At 43.0% G+C, this 15,706-nt stretch overlaps 1 pseudogene across 1 annotated transcript in view; it reads right to left on the bottom strand.

Annotated features, from left to right (window-relative positions):
* Positions 1-342: 342 nt before the first annotated feature.
* LOC106566829 (semaphorin-3F-like) overlaps positions 343-15,706 on the bottom strand; it is a 42,624-nt pseudogene continuing 27,260 nt past the window's right edge. The window contains exons 3-18 of the transcript XR_006758545.1: positions 11,293-11,453; positions 10,920-10,982; positions 10,664-10,783; positions 10,494-10,587; positions 10,262-10,381; positions 9,784-9,930; positions 8,882-8,996; positions 8,369-8,438; positions 8,043-8,187; positions 7,337-7,559; positions 6,792-6,880; positions 6,611-6,652; positions 6,343-6,500; positions 6,108-6,175; positions 5,831-5,961; positions 343-5,707 (exon numbers count right to left, since the gene is read on the bottom strand). The product of XR_006758545.1 is annotated as a semaphorin-3F-like (transcript). The remainder of the gene's footprint in view (positions 5,708-5,830; positions 5,962-6,107; positions 6,176-6,342; positions 6,501-6,610; positions 6,653-6,791; positions 6,881-7,336; positions 7,560-8,042; positions 8,188-8,368; positions 8,439-8,881; positions 8,997-9,783; positions 9,931-10,261; positions 10,382-10,493; positions 10,588-10,663; positions 10,784-10,919; positions 10,983-11,292; positions 11,454-15,706) is intronic.

Below are 15,706 nucleotides of genomic sequence, written 5' to 3'. Positions count from 1 at the left end.
TATCCTGATGCCTCGTCGCCTTACCCCTCCCTATACATATCGATCCAGTATCCCTGCACATTGTGAATATGTTACTGGAACTGACCCTTCTTACTTACTTTATAGTGTTCTCTTTGTTTCTTATTTTTATATCTTTTGTGCTTTAGTTTGAGCTTGTTATTTTTAGTATTACATTGTTATTGATTACTGCATTGTTGGGGTTAGAACTTGCAAGAAAGGCAATTCAGTGTGACATTAAAACATGAAACTAACTGAAGAGAGTGGAAGGAGACTAAATTCAAACATTCCCCAATCTGGATACACTATATCATTAATCTCTACTGAAATACCAAAGCTAAAACATATCATAATAATAAAATAATATTTATTACAAACAACCATATCAATTTAAACTAACACAAACACATCTACGAGTACAAAGAAAAAACGCAGATATAGTCAACGTAGCTCAATGACAAACACACAAGCCCAAAAAACAACAAGACAAAGAACTGTTAAATACACAGTATTCCTTCTGAGAAGGGTTGTGACCTGCACTAAGCCACAGTGGAATTTCCCTCTGATTGGCTGACTGGTTAGGCGCAGCAGGGAGTGGAAAGGCCTCTCTAAATGGCCAAGATGGCTGACACCAATTAATCGTTTTTGGAACAAAATAATTTTGTAGTTACTGAATGAAATGGGTTTGTTATTCACCCGTAACTCCCTTTTAAAATGTTAATTTACTCATGTCACTCTTGAATCAGCTCACAGACATACTCTAGAAGGAATATGGTACCAAGCGTTACATTGTTTTGTTTGAGTGACTTTTGTTTTATTACAAATGATATTCCAGAAACGAGACAGGTAGACATTTCTGGATTCAAACTCTATAGCTAAGAAAAGACATAGGAAGCCATGTAAAGCCACAAAGAATGTGAATATGGTGAAAAGTATGTTAAAGGCCCAGTGCAGTCAAAAACGTGATTTTCTGTGGTTTAGATTTATATTTCTACACTATGAGGTTGGAATAATACTGTGAAATTGTGAAAATTATGATAATGCCCTTTTAGTGTAAGAGCTGTTTGAAAAGACCACCTGAAATTTCTGCCTGTTTTAGTGGGATGGCGTTTTGGCCTGCCTGGCTACATCGCCAGGCAGTATAAGTTATTAGAGTTATTAGAGTTTTAAACCTTCAGGTTACATATCCCTCCCATTAGGCTCCTCCAATTAGGCCCCACAACTCCCAGACAGTCCAAGCTAAATTATTGCTTGAAATATTGCTCTTTGCTAAGAAGCTATTTTTGTTTATTTTTCACAATTTTAATTGAAAACAATCACAGTAAGGTGCTTAACTGTTACCCAGAAAGGATTTGATATTGATATAAAAATGGCTCCATTGGACCTTTAAATAGAACACGTTTTCATTCAAATAGAAGATTCTTTGGCTTCAGAGTTGAGTAATCTGTCAGCACGTTGCTGTACTACAGTATTATGGCTTCCGATCCATAATCATTTATTCATTCAAATATTCATATTTTTCATTTCCAAAAAGGTCTACCTATTTTTCATGAAAGCCTCTTTCTGTGAATATTGGTCCTGTCAATCAACAATAGATCATAATAATATCCCCTACCCCATCCCAGCCCTTACACCCCCACCACCAAAGTGCAGAACTTACAGGAATATGTACAGTCTCAAAATAAATATGTTTCATGGCGTGGGTGAGAGAAAGAGCAGTGGATTCATGAAAAGTCCAAACCTGACATAGATCTGAGATCTAAAAGTCCTTTACATGTATTCATACCATATGAATGCACTGAATACGTGTGGTATCCAACAAAAGCATATGATAGAGCCAGGTGAGTGCTAGTGAATATACTAATGACTCATCTCTAGAGGACAAGAAAAATACAGTGTGGCCATGTCACATAGTCACATTTTAAAGAGCCTCCCAGTCCAGTTTCTGCTGGATCAGTTTCTCATCTGATGTCAAGCTGTTGTAAAAGTAATGTAACTCCCACTGAAGAGAGAATATGTACTGCCATTTCGAAGCAACACAATGGCAAACCCCTATACTAACTGTCTTCATTTTCTTTTCTCACTGTAATTATCAACGGCTAATGAATCTCTTTTTCTGAATGAATCATTCCAAACCAAACTTGCTCTATTTACATGTTCCTTTTTTAATCCCTCGATAGTCTTGGCTGGAGAATGGAACAGTGTTTGGTCCAAAATGTTGTCTCTGCCTAACACACTGTTGAAGTGCTGAGCAGAAAGAAGCACAAGGTCGAAGCAATTTACTCAAACATGAGACTTGGATAGCTTTTTAGCTGACACTAATGGTTTTGTATTCAGTAAGTATAGTATTGGGTAAAAAAAAATAAAAAATTGCATAACCCCAGGAGTCCAACCAATAAAAAGAAGTAGAGACTAATTTGGTCAGTTTCTTCCTGCTAACAAATGTTTGGTCAAATTAAGCAGGTGTGTCTGATAATCCACATTTTCTGTGACATGTCATGTTTTAAAATAGATTATATCAGAATCTTAAGAAATGGCAGATGAAAAACATGTAAACGGGTAATTCTTGAATTGCGGTGGCATTTGCGTCCATCGCTTTTGCCACCATGAAGAACGATTGAAAAAGACAAATAGTTACACATCATACATGCTTTTGTTTATATTGAACTGTTTATAAATGACAAATTATAATGCAAGTACTTTATACGGCAAGACTTTATGTTTAGGCATTGTTTAAAGTATTTAGGGAAAGCAAATTGGATTGTCCCAGTAGTGATGAGTAGAGTTGTAGTAACATGTTTTAGGGTTATCTATCTATTATTTCGAATGCTAGAAAGTAAACAAAAGTATATCATATATTATATAGATCAGGGATGGACAACTTGGATGGGGGTGGGGGCCACCAAAAATCTGAACTCATCATGAGGGGCCCACAAATTTCATGCAATTCTACTCATTTTGCCATGGAGAGGAGATAATCATTTGGAGTTTTACAGCTAATTTCCTATTATATCTGAGTGAGTGTGACTAACAAAATCAAAGTATGTATTTCGATCATGATTACTACAGATTTAGATAGGTGAGTTAGTTTAGCCAGCTATCAAAAAAAAAATGTTTTGGTGAAACATTTAAGCAGATGCTCTTATCCAGAGCAAGTAGGGTTAAGTGGCTTGCTCAGCACGTTGCTGAACTACAGTATTATGGCTTCCGATCCATAATCATTTATTCATTCAAATATTCATATTTTTCATTTCCAAAAAGGTCTACCTATTTTACATGAAAGCCTCTTTCTGTGAATATTGGTCCTGTCAATCAACAATAGATCATAATAATATCCCCTACCCCATCCCAGCCCTTACACCCCCACCACCAAAGTGCAGAACTTACAGGAATATGTACAGTCTCAAAAATAAATATGTTTCATGGCGTGGGTGAGAGAAAGAGCAGTGGATTCATGAAAAGTCCAAACCTGACATAGATCTGCTTAAGGTCACATCAGCAGATTTCTTTCACCTAGTCAGCTCAGGGATTCAAACCAGTGACCTTTTGGTTACTGGCCTAACACTCTTAACCACTAGGCTACCTGCCAACCTAAACATGAGCTAATTAAGTAATTGTCAGTGACTAACATAAGAGAAAAACTGCTGATGCACAACCAAATTACAAAATGTAACCTTGTGTATTCTACTATTTTAACTCTCAACATTAAGTTGGGGGGGGGTTGATCCACGGGCCTACAAAAGTGAGCCGCCGTTGCCCATCCCTGGCAAAGATCAATAAAACCAATATTTGTTATTTTTTTTTACAAATATTATGTGACCCTAAGTTTTATGTCATTGGTGTTGTAGAAGGACATTTAGCAATCCCCCGAGTGGCAAATTGTTTTTGGGGGAGTGGTCTATATTAAAGAAAGTTATTAGCTAATCACACCCTTTTAGTATGTCACAAATTTGAGGATTCCATTGATCATTTAGTATGTGTAAATGCAAAGTGTCATTGGTGTTACTCAATTTAAATGAAGGGAAATGACATTGTGACCTTAGATTTGAACATTTGTGGCCTCCATTTAAGAAAATCCTCAATTACCTTAAATGTGTCATTGGTGTGACAGTCATTGCTGTCACTACTCCTACTGGTGGCACAATGTAATCATAATGGTACAAATAATTAGTCATTAATCATTAAACTACCACATTAGTTGATTTAGAATAGAACCCATTTTTTAAACATTAAAAAAGTATTTTTTCCGAAAGGCCAGGGCCAGATGCCACCGCAATTCAAGAACGACCCAAAACTGAGCCTTATTCTTTCTGATTTGACATTGGCAGGATTCTATTGTAACAATATTTAGAATGGAAACATAATATACTTAATACTATTAAATTGCCCATGTTTCATCAACTAGATTCAGTGGAACAAATGGATTGTAAAAAGTGAGGTTGAGGCAGCCATACAACATGTGACAAATTTGACAATGATTCATATGATACCCTGTCTCTATATCACCTAACAACCATGGTGGTGGCTAGGCAACTATTGTGTACACTAACAAAATCCTCTGCAGTTTCTAAAATGTCTTACACTGAGTGATACAATACAATGTGACATACGTAAACAATAAGGCATGAGGGGGTGTGGTATATGGCCAATATACCACGGTTAAGGGCTGTTCTTAGGCACTAAGCATCGTAGAGGGCCTGGACACAGCCCTTAGCCGTGGTATATTGGCCATATACCACAACCCCCCGAGGTGCCTTATTGCTATTATAAACTGGTTACCAACATAATTAGAGCAGGAAAAATGAATGTTTTGTCATACCTGTGGTATGCGGTTTGATATACCACAGATGTCAGCCAATCAGCATTCAAGGCTCGAACCACCCAGTTTATAATATAACATAAGTAGTGATCCAATTGATAATACCTGGGCTTATGGGAACAGGGATTCTATTCAGGTTCCTAATTACTAACTAGTTACTAGTTACTAACCAGGTTACTAGCTTGGACGGAATAGGGTAGTACATTTGCAGATTAATCTAAAGATTCATATGACCAAACACTCCGTGTGTGTAACACCAATTTTGCAAGAAACCACAGAGCTATGTGCACAGATCTAAAGTTAGGATTGGGCTCATGGAGACTAACCCTAAATGGGAGTGAGATAAACAACAACAACAACAAAATCACAACAACATGAGTGAGTCTGCCTGTTACCATTGTGCAGGGCCACAGTGGCCCTACAGGGCCTGGCCCGGGTACCAGTAAAGTAGAGGGAGGGAGATGGGGTCTAGGAGTGGCTAGGGGCCCCCGGGGCTGGCTCTGGCTGGCTCTCAGTGTGCCTCCTGCTGGTGCGTTTGGTGGGCAGGTTGAGGTTGAGCTGCTGCCAGTAGGACTGACAGTACTGGTTGATGAGGCGGATCTCCGGCTGGGAGGAGAACTGCGGGGGCAGGTTGTGAGGAGGGGGTGGTGGAGGCGGAGGGTGGTGGTGGGGGTGTCGGTGGTGATGGGGGTTCTGGTCCTCCGGGGGGCCGTCCGGGGAGGTGAGGGCCTCCACAATCTCCCGGTCCAGGATGCGGAGGGCCACGCGGGCCACCGTGTGCTTGAAGTTGTTCTCGGTGGCCAGGCAGTTGTACAGCCCCCCGTCGGCATGGCTCAGAGACTTGAGCAGGATGCCGTGACCAGTCTTCAGCACCTCTCTGTCTCGGCTCAGCTGGGGTAGGGGGAGAGAGGGAGATAAAGAACATCATTGTGAGAGAAAAGGAGAAGACGACATTATCTACAGCCATCATACAAAAGCTATCTGAACTTAACGGTCCCTTAGGCCTTGTCGTACCACTTTCCTCCTGCCGTCTGGTTTCTGGTAGAGCCATTTGACTGTCGCTTGTGGAGATCTGGGTTGGCACTCCAGGAACGTGCTACTCCCCTCCACCCCAAACTGCACTGTTTCACTGAGACGCTTCTCAACTGAAGGGGAGAGAATCAGAGAAATACAGTGGAGTACACATCTGAATCAAAGGCCTTTTGACTCCATTAACAGTGGATAACTCATTTGTGAGATTTTGTTGTGATACCTTTGTATAATGTTCAGTGCTTTGGCTGTGATCACATACCTTTTGCATTGAACCCTCTGCACTGCCGCAAGGGGTCTCCATGCTTAATATCCTGTCTTCTGCTCCGCCTGTGAACAAGAAAAGGAACAGTGGATAACTATACATTATCACAACATTGAATTATGCCTAAAACCCACTATTCAGTTTGGATGGAATGATATCCTATTTTAAACATCTAAACTAATACAGTACAAGCATGTTATGTAACCCCTTAATTGGTGCTGAGGTGCCTAACCTCTTGGTGGAGGGGCTAAAGGAGGAGCAGGTCTCCCCATCCCAGGCACAGTAAGGGTCTCTGGCCAGGCAGCAGTCTGAACAGGCCTTCCCATAGACGCCACACCTGTGCAGGGACACCTGGGTAAGCCCCATCTCTGACGACACATACAGCTGTTGCTGTATGTCAGAATGGGAGAGGAAGGGCTATCAGAGGCATAACAACAACAGCAACAACAACAACAATAGCAGTAATCATAGATGAGCAAATTATAATTGATGAAGCCTACCCTTTTTGATGATAGCTTCATAGTCTTAATAGGAGCTTGAGTCTGCAAAAAGGAAGAGCACATAAGGGGTCAGGAAAAGATAATATTACAGAATTAAGCTTTTGGATTGTCCCATCTCCCTTCACATATTCAATCAAACTAGACAGTGATTCACATGAAATAGTACAATTATTGTCATTACCCTGAACACCTCCACCTCCTCTAACGTGAGCTCTTCCGTTGTGCTAGTGTCTTTAGGAAGTACTATCACCTTTTGGACTGTCCCACGATCTACAAAAAAGAGGAGAGAGCGGTTCATAGTGTACATAGTACCACAGATAGCCTAAATAACCTAGAAGAAGATACTGAGCTCAAAGGAAATGATTAACTGAGAGCTAACTCCTAACTTGAGGTACGTGAAGATGATTTGATATTAATCAAATTATGATTTCTATTATCAAGGCATGAATTACCCAGTTCCAGCTGTACACACACACACATCTCAATTTAGGATTTGACCCAATCTGGGGCCGTATGTATCAAGCGTCTCAGAGTATAAATGCTGATCTAGAATCAGATCCCCCCCCCCGTCCATATAATGTTATTCATTGTGATCTAAAAGGCAATAATATGAGATGCAAACTGATCCTAAATCAACACTCCTACTCTGAGATGCTTGATACATAGGGCCCCTGATTTTCCCCCTCAGTAAAAAGGAGGAACAACCTGGCTTAGAGCGTGACTCACCAGTGCCCAGGAAGAGCACCTCATACCTCCCGTCCACAGCATCCACCAGGTCCACCACGATGGAGGTGAAGCGGTAGTCCACCCCTGTTCGCACCACCAGAGGCCGCTTGTGTATGGGGTAGACAGAGTGGTACATGAGGGGGTGCGCCCTCACAAAGTTCACCGCCTCATCCGAAAACTCCTTGGTGGAGCGGAGGCCTGGGGTGAACGTTCCTCCTGGACACTGTAGATGAAGAAGACAGAGAGCTCTGGTTGAACTAGATCATGTTCAGTAGGCACTAAATGGAAGAAAACAGTCTGAAACAGGGAAGGAATATCAGGACTTGTCTATCAGAACTGCATCTTTTCGTTTTCCATTACACAACGATGTGCACAAATGAATACGACTGTCATGTAGCACATCTTGCTGTATGTTGCATCATGGGAATTATTTGATTTTGACCACACAAAGACGCTGACAGTTTGGCATATTCTTTCTATAGATTATTTGTTGATCTAGATTTAACCACTTTGACGCTATAGAGGACATACAGTACTCAAAAAACACTATCCATAATTTGTTTGATTATTAGGCTACTGTCAAGTAGTCAAATCATCTACCATTCATTTTAGAGATTCTAATCTGTTATCTCATTATGATGTTGCTACATTCCAATGGAAAGATATACAGTATTTCCTGGAAGTATTTGGGACTGAGTGTACGTACTGTTCCAGGGCGAGGGTAGGGGATCTTTCCAGTGTAGGGGGTCCACTGGTAGTTGTGTCCGTGCTTGTGTGAGAAAGGGCCATTGAAGACATTGCGGATGTCGGACATAGAGTAGACACACACGGCTGAGCCCTTAAACACAGAACTAAGGAAAGAGGTGGAATGGTGGTGGAAGAGAGTCGTCAAAATAAACTACCCAAGGTTCTAAAATTTCAGACGCGGAGAACTACTGGGTGGGCAGGCTTTGCTTTCAGTTCAGCACTAACAAAGGACATAGAATGTATGGTTGTGGGCAACATTTTGGAATGATTCAAGTGATATATTACCCCGCAGTGGAAAAGACGGCGTACACAACAGGATTGCGAAGGTCTTGTGTTGGCTGAATGAAGACATCCTCTGAAAGGAAGCATGTTGACATACAGTACCAGTCAAAAGTTTGGACACACCTACTCATTCAAGGTTTTTCATTTTTTTAAACTGTTTTCTACATTGTAGAATAATAGAAAGACATCAAAACTATGAAAAAACACATATGGAATCATGTAGTAACCAAAGAAGTGTTAAACAAATCAAAATATATTTTAGATTTCAAATATAAAATATATTTTGGTTACTACATGATTCCATATGTGTCATTTCATAGTTTTAATGTCTTCACTATTATTCTACAATGTAGAAAATAGTAACAAGAAAAACAGTGCCTTTTCTATAAACAAATGTCAAAACCAGGCTAAAGGCTGTAAACATTCAGAGTAAAGCAGCATTGTGCTTTTTCTTTATCTGCAATTGATTGAATTGCAGCCTGCTGTCAATGCAGTAGCAATGAAAATCAGTCTCACTCAGCTCGTCGAAATAGGTCTCCACACCATCGCGCCCTATCACTGAGCACACCAGCCGAGCTTTCAGGAAGGTCGTCCACTTGTTGACCAGTGACCTCTGACCCCCATCATCATTCTGGGGAGGTGAAACAAAGTTTGGAATCATTTACACATTTACATTTGCAAGATCACTCAATATCATCACCACCACCATTTGGCATTCTAGGGTCCAATGGTTGTGTGTTCAGTGGGCACAGAATGGGAGAAGATCCTTTGAAACGAAGATATTACCATAACTTTAATTTGAAGACTTACACTGAGTGTACAAAACATTAAGAACACCTGCTCTTTCCATGACAGACTGTCCAGGTGAATCCAGGTGAAAGTAATGATCCCTTATTGATCCCTTACAGTGTAGATGAAGGGGAGGAGAACGGATAAAGAATGATTTTTAAGCCTTGAGACAATTGAGACATGGATTGTGTATGTGTGCCATTCAGAGGGTGAATTGGCAAGACAAAATAACAGGGTATGGTAGTTGGTGCCAGGCGCACCGGTTTGTGTCAAGAACTTCAACACTGCTGGGTTTTTCATGCTTTTCACGTGCGTTTCAAGAATGAGTCCACCACCCAAAGGTCATCCAGCCGACTTGACACAACTGTGGGAAGCAGTAGAGTCAACATGGACCAGCATCCCTGTGGAATGCTTTCGACACCTTGTATAGTCTATGCCCTGACGAATTGAGGCTGTTCTGAGGGCAAAGGGGGGAGGGGGGGGAGGGGGTTTAACTCAATATCAGGAAGGTGTTCCTAATGTTTGGTATACTCAGTATATTTTCAAAACGTGTGTGTGTGTGTGTGTGTGTGTTTGTGTGTGTGTGTGTGTGTTTGTGCGGTCAGGGGGGATATACGGGGGTATCTCACCAGGCATACTCGGCCCACCCTGGCCAGGACACTGGGGCTGGCCCCCCCCGGCACCGTCCAGACTCTTCTCCCGGAAGAAGAAGTAGAGTTTATCATCATTCCTCTCGGAGCTGTCAGGAATCTGCTGGATCTTAACAAACACTGGCTCTGGAGATGAAGTGAGGGAGATTAGTCCATTTGAGAAAGGAGGGTAAGCAAGAGAGTGAGAGAGAGAGAGAGAGAGCGAGAGAGAGAGCGAGAGAGAGAGAGGGCGAGAGAGCGAGAGAGAGAGAGTGAGAAAGCGAGCGAGAGAGAGAGTGAAAGAGCGAGCGAGAGAGAGAGAGCGAGCGAGCGAGAGAGAAAGAGAGTGAGAGAGCGAGAGAGAGAAATATAAGCGATGTACCTAGGCGCAGACAGCTGGTGTGGCTGACTTTTTCTGAGGGAAAAGTAGTCATGGGTTGCTCAGTGTATCACCTGTGAGTCAGAGGGGCCAACTCACCATTCAGCCAGCGGGAGTCATATTGCTCCGTCCTGACAGCCGGTCTGTCCCCCAGGGTTCTAAAGATGGCCGGGTCCGTGCCCATGAAGTCAACGTGGACCCCTGCATACAGATTCCCATCTGTATACACAGGGAAGGAAACAGCACAATGGATAATGATAATGGCTATACGTACCATAAGGGAGGACTGTGGTGGGAACTGTAATGATGAACAGATAAGAAGAGGTCTCACTGATAAGGGCCGCAGCGTTCTCCTGTCGAGGGTCATAGGAGCATTTCCCTTTCCCTGAGTCCCCGTAGCCAGGGACCAGCCTAAACAGGTACTCCTGCACAGAGAGGACAATACATGGAGGTAGGTATGTTTGTGTGTGAGTGTGTCTGTGTGCATGTGTGTGTCCGTACCTCTGCTCTCCATCCTCTGTTGATGAAGGTGCAGATAGGCTTATAGGCCCCTGTGCCACAGGTGTATAGGTGTGTGCGATTCCAGGGTTCGATCAGACGCACAAAGTTTGCACACTCCCCCTGATTAGTACAGAGGGAACAGAGTTACAATACACTGTACATACTTTACATAAATACAACAACAACAACAACAACATTATTTGTGTAGCACTTTTCATACATCAAAGCTAATGGTCAAGAGGTAAAGGGCACTCACCTGCCCACCCTTTCCAGTCATTCTACACTCTCCTTTCCTCTGGGTAGTGGCCGGCCAGTGAATCTGAAGGAAGAAGAGTACAAAATGCAACCGTTCAGATCTGGTGCCTCTACATAGAGACATAACATATTCTAAGCCTTATAATACCATATCACAAAGGCTCATACATGCTTATAGTAGATAATAAAGTGTTATACCTGTGGACATAAAGTGTTACTATTATTTGCACTCATATGCCTACAAATGGAAACATAATTAAATAAAACAGTAGAATGGATCCTGACAGCCATCTTGGTCAGGAAAATCTCATCAGGATTAATATGTATCTCTATGGAATATTTATCATAGGAGTCATTATAGTGTTTGCGCTTACTATGAGGGGCTCCTTGTTGATGTTGTGCATGTCCAGGGCCACCAGGTACTCCCGGCTGCCCAGGTAGAGACGGCCCTGGTCCTGGTCCATGTGCAGGATGCGGTAGTCACTGGTGTTGAAGGAGAAGGAGAAGGGCCGTGCCGTCCGCGTCTCCATCAGCTCTGGACCAGCACACACACAGAGAGGCAAACAGACAGATACACAGACAGATACACAGACAGACAGACAGACAGACAGACAGACAGACAGACAGACAGACAGACAGACAGACAGACAGACAGACAGACAGACAGACAGACAGACAGACAGACAGACAGACAGAGACATAGACCGACAGACATGCAGACAGACAGACAGAGACAGACAAACATTCAGACAGACAGATAGAAGACAGAGACAGACAGACAGATGGGCGGACAGACAGACATCATTCATTTTGATCAGAATACATTTGGGGACAGGAAATACCTTGGACTTGGCTTGAGAAGCATCAAGGACAGACAATGTTAATGCACTGTGACACATTAAACAGCAGAGGGAGCCAAACACCTCCCTCTTTATAAGTGTGAGGTGAGAGAAGGCACTGAAGATGGGTTCAGCTGTGTGTGTGTGTGTGTGTGTGTGTGTGTGTGCGCGCCTGCGTTTGTTCTATGTGCGTGTCTCTTTGTGTGTCTATCAAGTCTCTTATTGTGTCTATTAGTTTGGGTTCTAGCTCAGATTTACTGGCCCGCCACAATGGGGATAGATACCACGCCACAATGGGGATAGATACCACGCCACAATGGGGATAGATACCACGCCACAATGGGGATAGATACCACGCCACAATGGGGATAGATACCACGCCACAATGGGGATAGATACCACGCCACAATGGGGATAGATACCACGCCACAATGGGGATAGATACCACGCCACAATGGGGATAGATACCACGCCACAATGGGGATAGATACCACGCCGCAATGGGGATAGATACCACGCCGCAATGGGGATAGATACCACGCCGCAATGGGGATAGATACCACGCCGCAATGGGGATAGATACCACGCCACAATGGGGATAGATACCACGCCGCAATGGGGATAGATACCACGCCGCAATGGGGATAGATACCACGCCGCAATGGGGATAGATACCACGCCGCAATGGGGATAGATACCACGCCACAATGGGGATAGATACCACGCCACAATGGGGATAGATACCACGCCACAATGGGGATAGATACCACGCCACAACGGGGATAGATACCACGCCACAACGGGGATAGATACCACGCCACAACGGGGATAGATACCACGCCACAACGGGGATAGATACCACGCCACAACGGGGATAGATACCACGCCACAACGGGGATAGATACCACGCCACAATGGAGATAGATACCACGCCACAACGGGGATAGATACCACGCCACAACGGGGATAGATACCACGCCACAACGGGGATAGATACCACGCCACAACGGGGATAGATACCACGCCACAATGGGGATAGATACCACGCCACAATGGGGATAGATACCACGCCACAATGGGGATAGATACCACGCCACAATCCAAAGTAATGTGTTTTATGGTCAACCGTCTAACATAACACAGAATAATGGCACTTCTCTATTGGACGGACAATTTCAATCCTCATATTCATGTGACCTGCAGGAGGGGGGTGCAGGTGAGAGCAGCTCTATGACTTTTGACATCAATTCTGGTTATGAGGGCGTGAAGACAACGCCACCCTCCAACTATACGAGAGTGGGTGTTAGTTTGGCGATGGAGGCTTGAGGGGAGTATCTATAAATGACTCACGTTAGCCTCATACCAGACACACTTTGATCTCACCAGGTATTACTGCCCTTCCAACTGATAACCTGTCTGGGCTCCGTCCGAAACTTTAAATACATGAAAATAGCTTGTGCCGTTGTGGTGTAAGGTCACGGTCGTACGCTGGCCAAGGTTCTGGGAACAGGCTTTGGACGATGCTCAATGGAGAGAATCTTTTTTTACCTTTTTATCTAAAAGGTGTTCACTGTAAACCTACATGGAAGCAGAACCTTCATTTAGCTCACACCAGGTTCCACAAAAAAGGGATTCATTTGTGTTTGGAAAACAAAAATGTTTGCTTCGAGTTAAGAAAGAAACATCCTAGTTGTACTAAAACACCTTTAAATATAATGTAACCCTTTCAAAAGATATGGATATTAGTTAACCACAGACCTGTTAGGTCCACATTTACGTAGGTATGTGACGATGCATCTTTTGTAGAAGAGATGCATATCTTTATGGCAGATATATCTTCATGAATGACCATACACTTGTGAGAGAGTATATGCATACTCTTTGTGTGTGTGTGTGTGTGTGATCTATGTGAGTGTGGACATCAGAGAAGAGAGAGGGCAGCAGAGAGGGGCATGTGAATGTGTTTGGTGCCGTTGTCTGGCCCTCTAACTAGGTGGTGAAGTGTGGCCGTCTGTCTGTCTCTCTCGCAGCTGTGTGACTGATCTGCAAACAATCCGTAGAATTCGGGCCGTCACCGCTCCGCGGAGCGCCTGGGATTCCGGCCGCTCGGTGTGCGTAGGGAGGACGGGCAGGGCAGCGGGCTTCTATTCTCAGGGCTCCTCTCATCCCATTCCAACTGGGTTTATCCCGAAAATCCACTATCTTTGGGCAAGGGTGGGACAGAGGGCTGACTGTTTGAAAAAGGACACACCTGCTGGCCATCAAGGTCAGGACTAATGGACATTCTGAGGCTGTTTCTATACTGTGGGGAAGGGAAGGCTAGTCTCAAAACAGGCATGTTGAGATGTACTTAGTTACAATATGCTGGGTATGCCTACACTACTATACAACTGCATCACCTAAGAGTAGAATCATGCAAAGGTCATGCAGAGTTGACGACTTAAATGAAATTCACTGAGCGCTATATAGTCTGAGACATAGTTTCCGCTGGTTTGTGGTAAGAGGATAGAGGGGAGCAGTCGCTTAGAAATGATTTCACTTCGCAATGTTCCATTTGTAAAGCAGCGACAATCTCACAATCTAATAATTAATCTCCATCATTAAAATGAGAATCCAACGTTGTCTCTCTCTTGGAAGATAGCACTGATGGACTTGGCCACTTTGTTTCAGGGTCCTAAGGGCATTTGTGTGTATTGCTGTGTATTGTTAGATATTACTGCACTGTTGGAGCTAGGAACACTAGCATTTAGCTACACACACAATAACATCTGTCTCAGCCACATTGATGCCGTATGAACTACAGTAGCCCATCTTTCCAAACCGGATCATTCTGGATCACACTTCTTGTAGAGACCTTTAACCTTTCCACCTCCCGACCTCCATCTGTTAGCGGTCAAATGATCTTCTTCCCATGGCAAACCAACAATAAAGTGTGAAGTATGTGTCGTGGGCAGCTTCACAGGCAGAGGCCATTGTGTTGAGTGGTGCTGAAGCCTGTTGGTCCTCTCTGCCACGGCGGAGCAACCACACTGACTCTCATACTAGCAGAGTCGTAATACTAATCACAGCATTCTGTATCAAAAGGTTGGCTGGTCCTCATTAAAGTCCCGTAGACTACTTCACTGTTCCCTTTTTGTTTACAAAACTCTACTACACAAGCTTCCGACTAACTTCGTTGTTGAAGTATAAAAACATGAGTTACCAAACCCGTTCAAAGGTTTGGTTAACTCTTGAGGTACCTCAGGTCTTCACCGAATTAGGTAAATCCTCTTTTAGTTTTAATGTACCTCACTGTTGGAAAAATGTACAAAAGTCAGTACATTTTCTATGTTCTGGTGCCGCTTGGGCAATTTAAAGTGTTGATTGAAGACCCATTTACTGTGGAATGTAGCAGTTTTCCTTACATTTTGTGCTGTATTTTTCTTCGATTTTACATTGTATTGATTACTGTTTTGTTTCACATTGTATTTGATTGTTGTATTACTGTGATCAGGGTGCCCTTGAGAATGAGACCCTGGCCTCAATAGACTACCCTGAATAAATCAAGAATAAATACATTTAAATAAAAATATACTGAATGCCATCCCCTGTTAGCAGAGCTACCTAGTACTGTAACAAGCAAAATATCAGTAGTTGTTGTGACTTCAAAACAGAAACCCGTCTGTGCTTTAGAGACACAAGAGGTCATGCTGGAGTGTAGTGCAAAAATGAAACAATTACTAAAATGAATAATGGAACAAATAACTTAATATTTTAACCAACAGCTTTACATTATGTGAGAATAATAATAACGGTACACAGATGTAGGATCTAAATTTGAGCCAGTTTGCTACAGCAGGAAAATAATCCTGCAGCAACAGGAAATTACTAACTTCATATGCCTTTTTAAACCTCAAATACACAACAAGTTTGAAATGTCCTGCATGCAGGAAAGTTATCATGGGGGTGA

The sequence above is a fragment of the Salmo salar genome, chromosome ssa13 (genome assembly GCF_905237065.1).
Source record: "Salmo salar chromosome ssa13, Ssal_v3.1, whole genome shotgun sequence".
NCBI classification, from domain to species: domain Eukaryota; kingdom Metazoa; phylum Chordata; class Actinopteri; order Salmoniformes; family Salmonidae; genus Salmo; species Salmo salar.
Note: the sequence above shows the minus strand (reverse complement) of the source record. Positions and strands in the feature narration are given on the sequence as shown.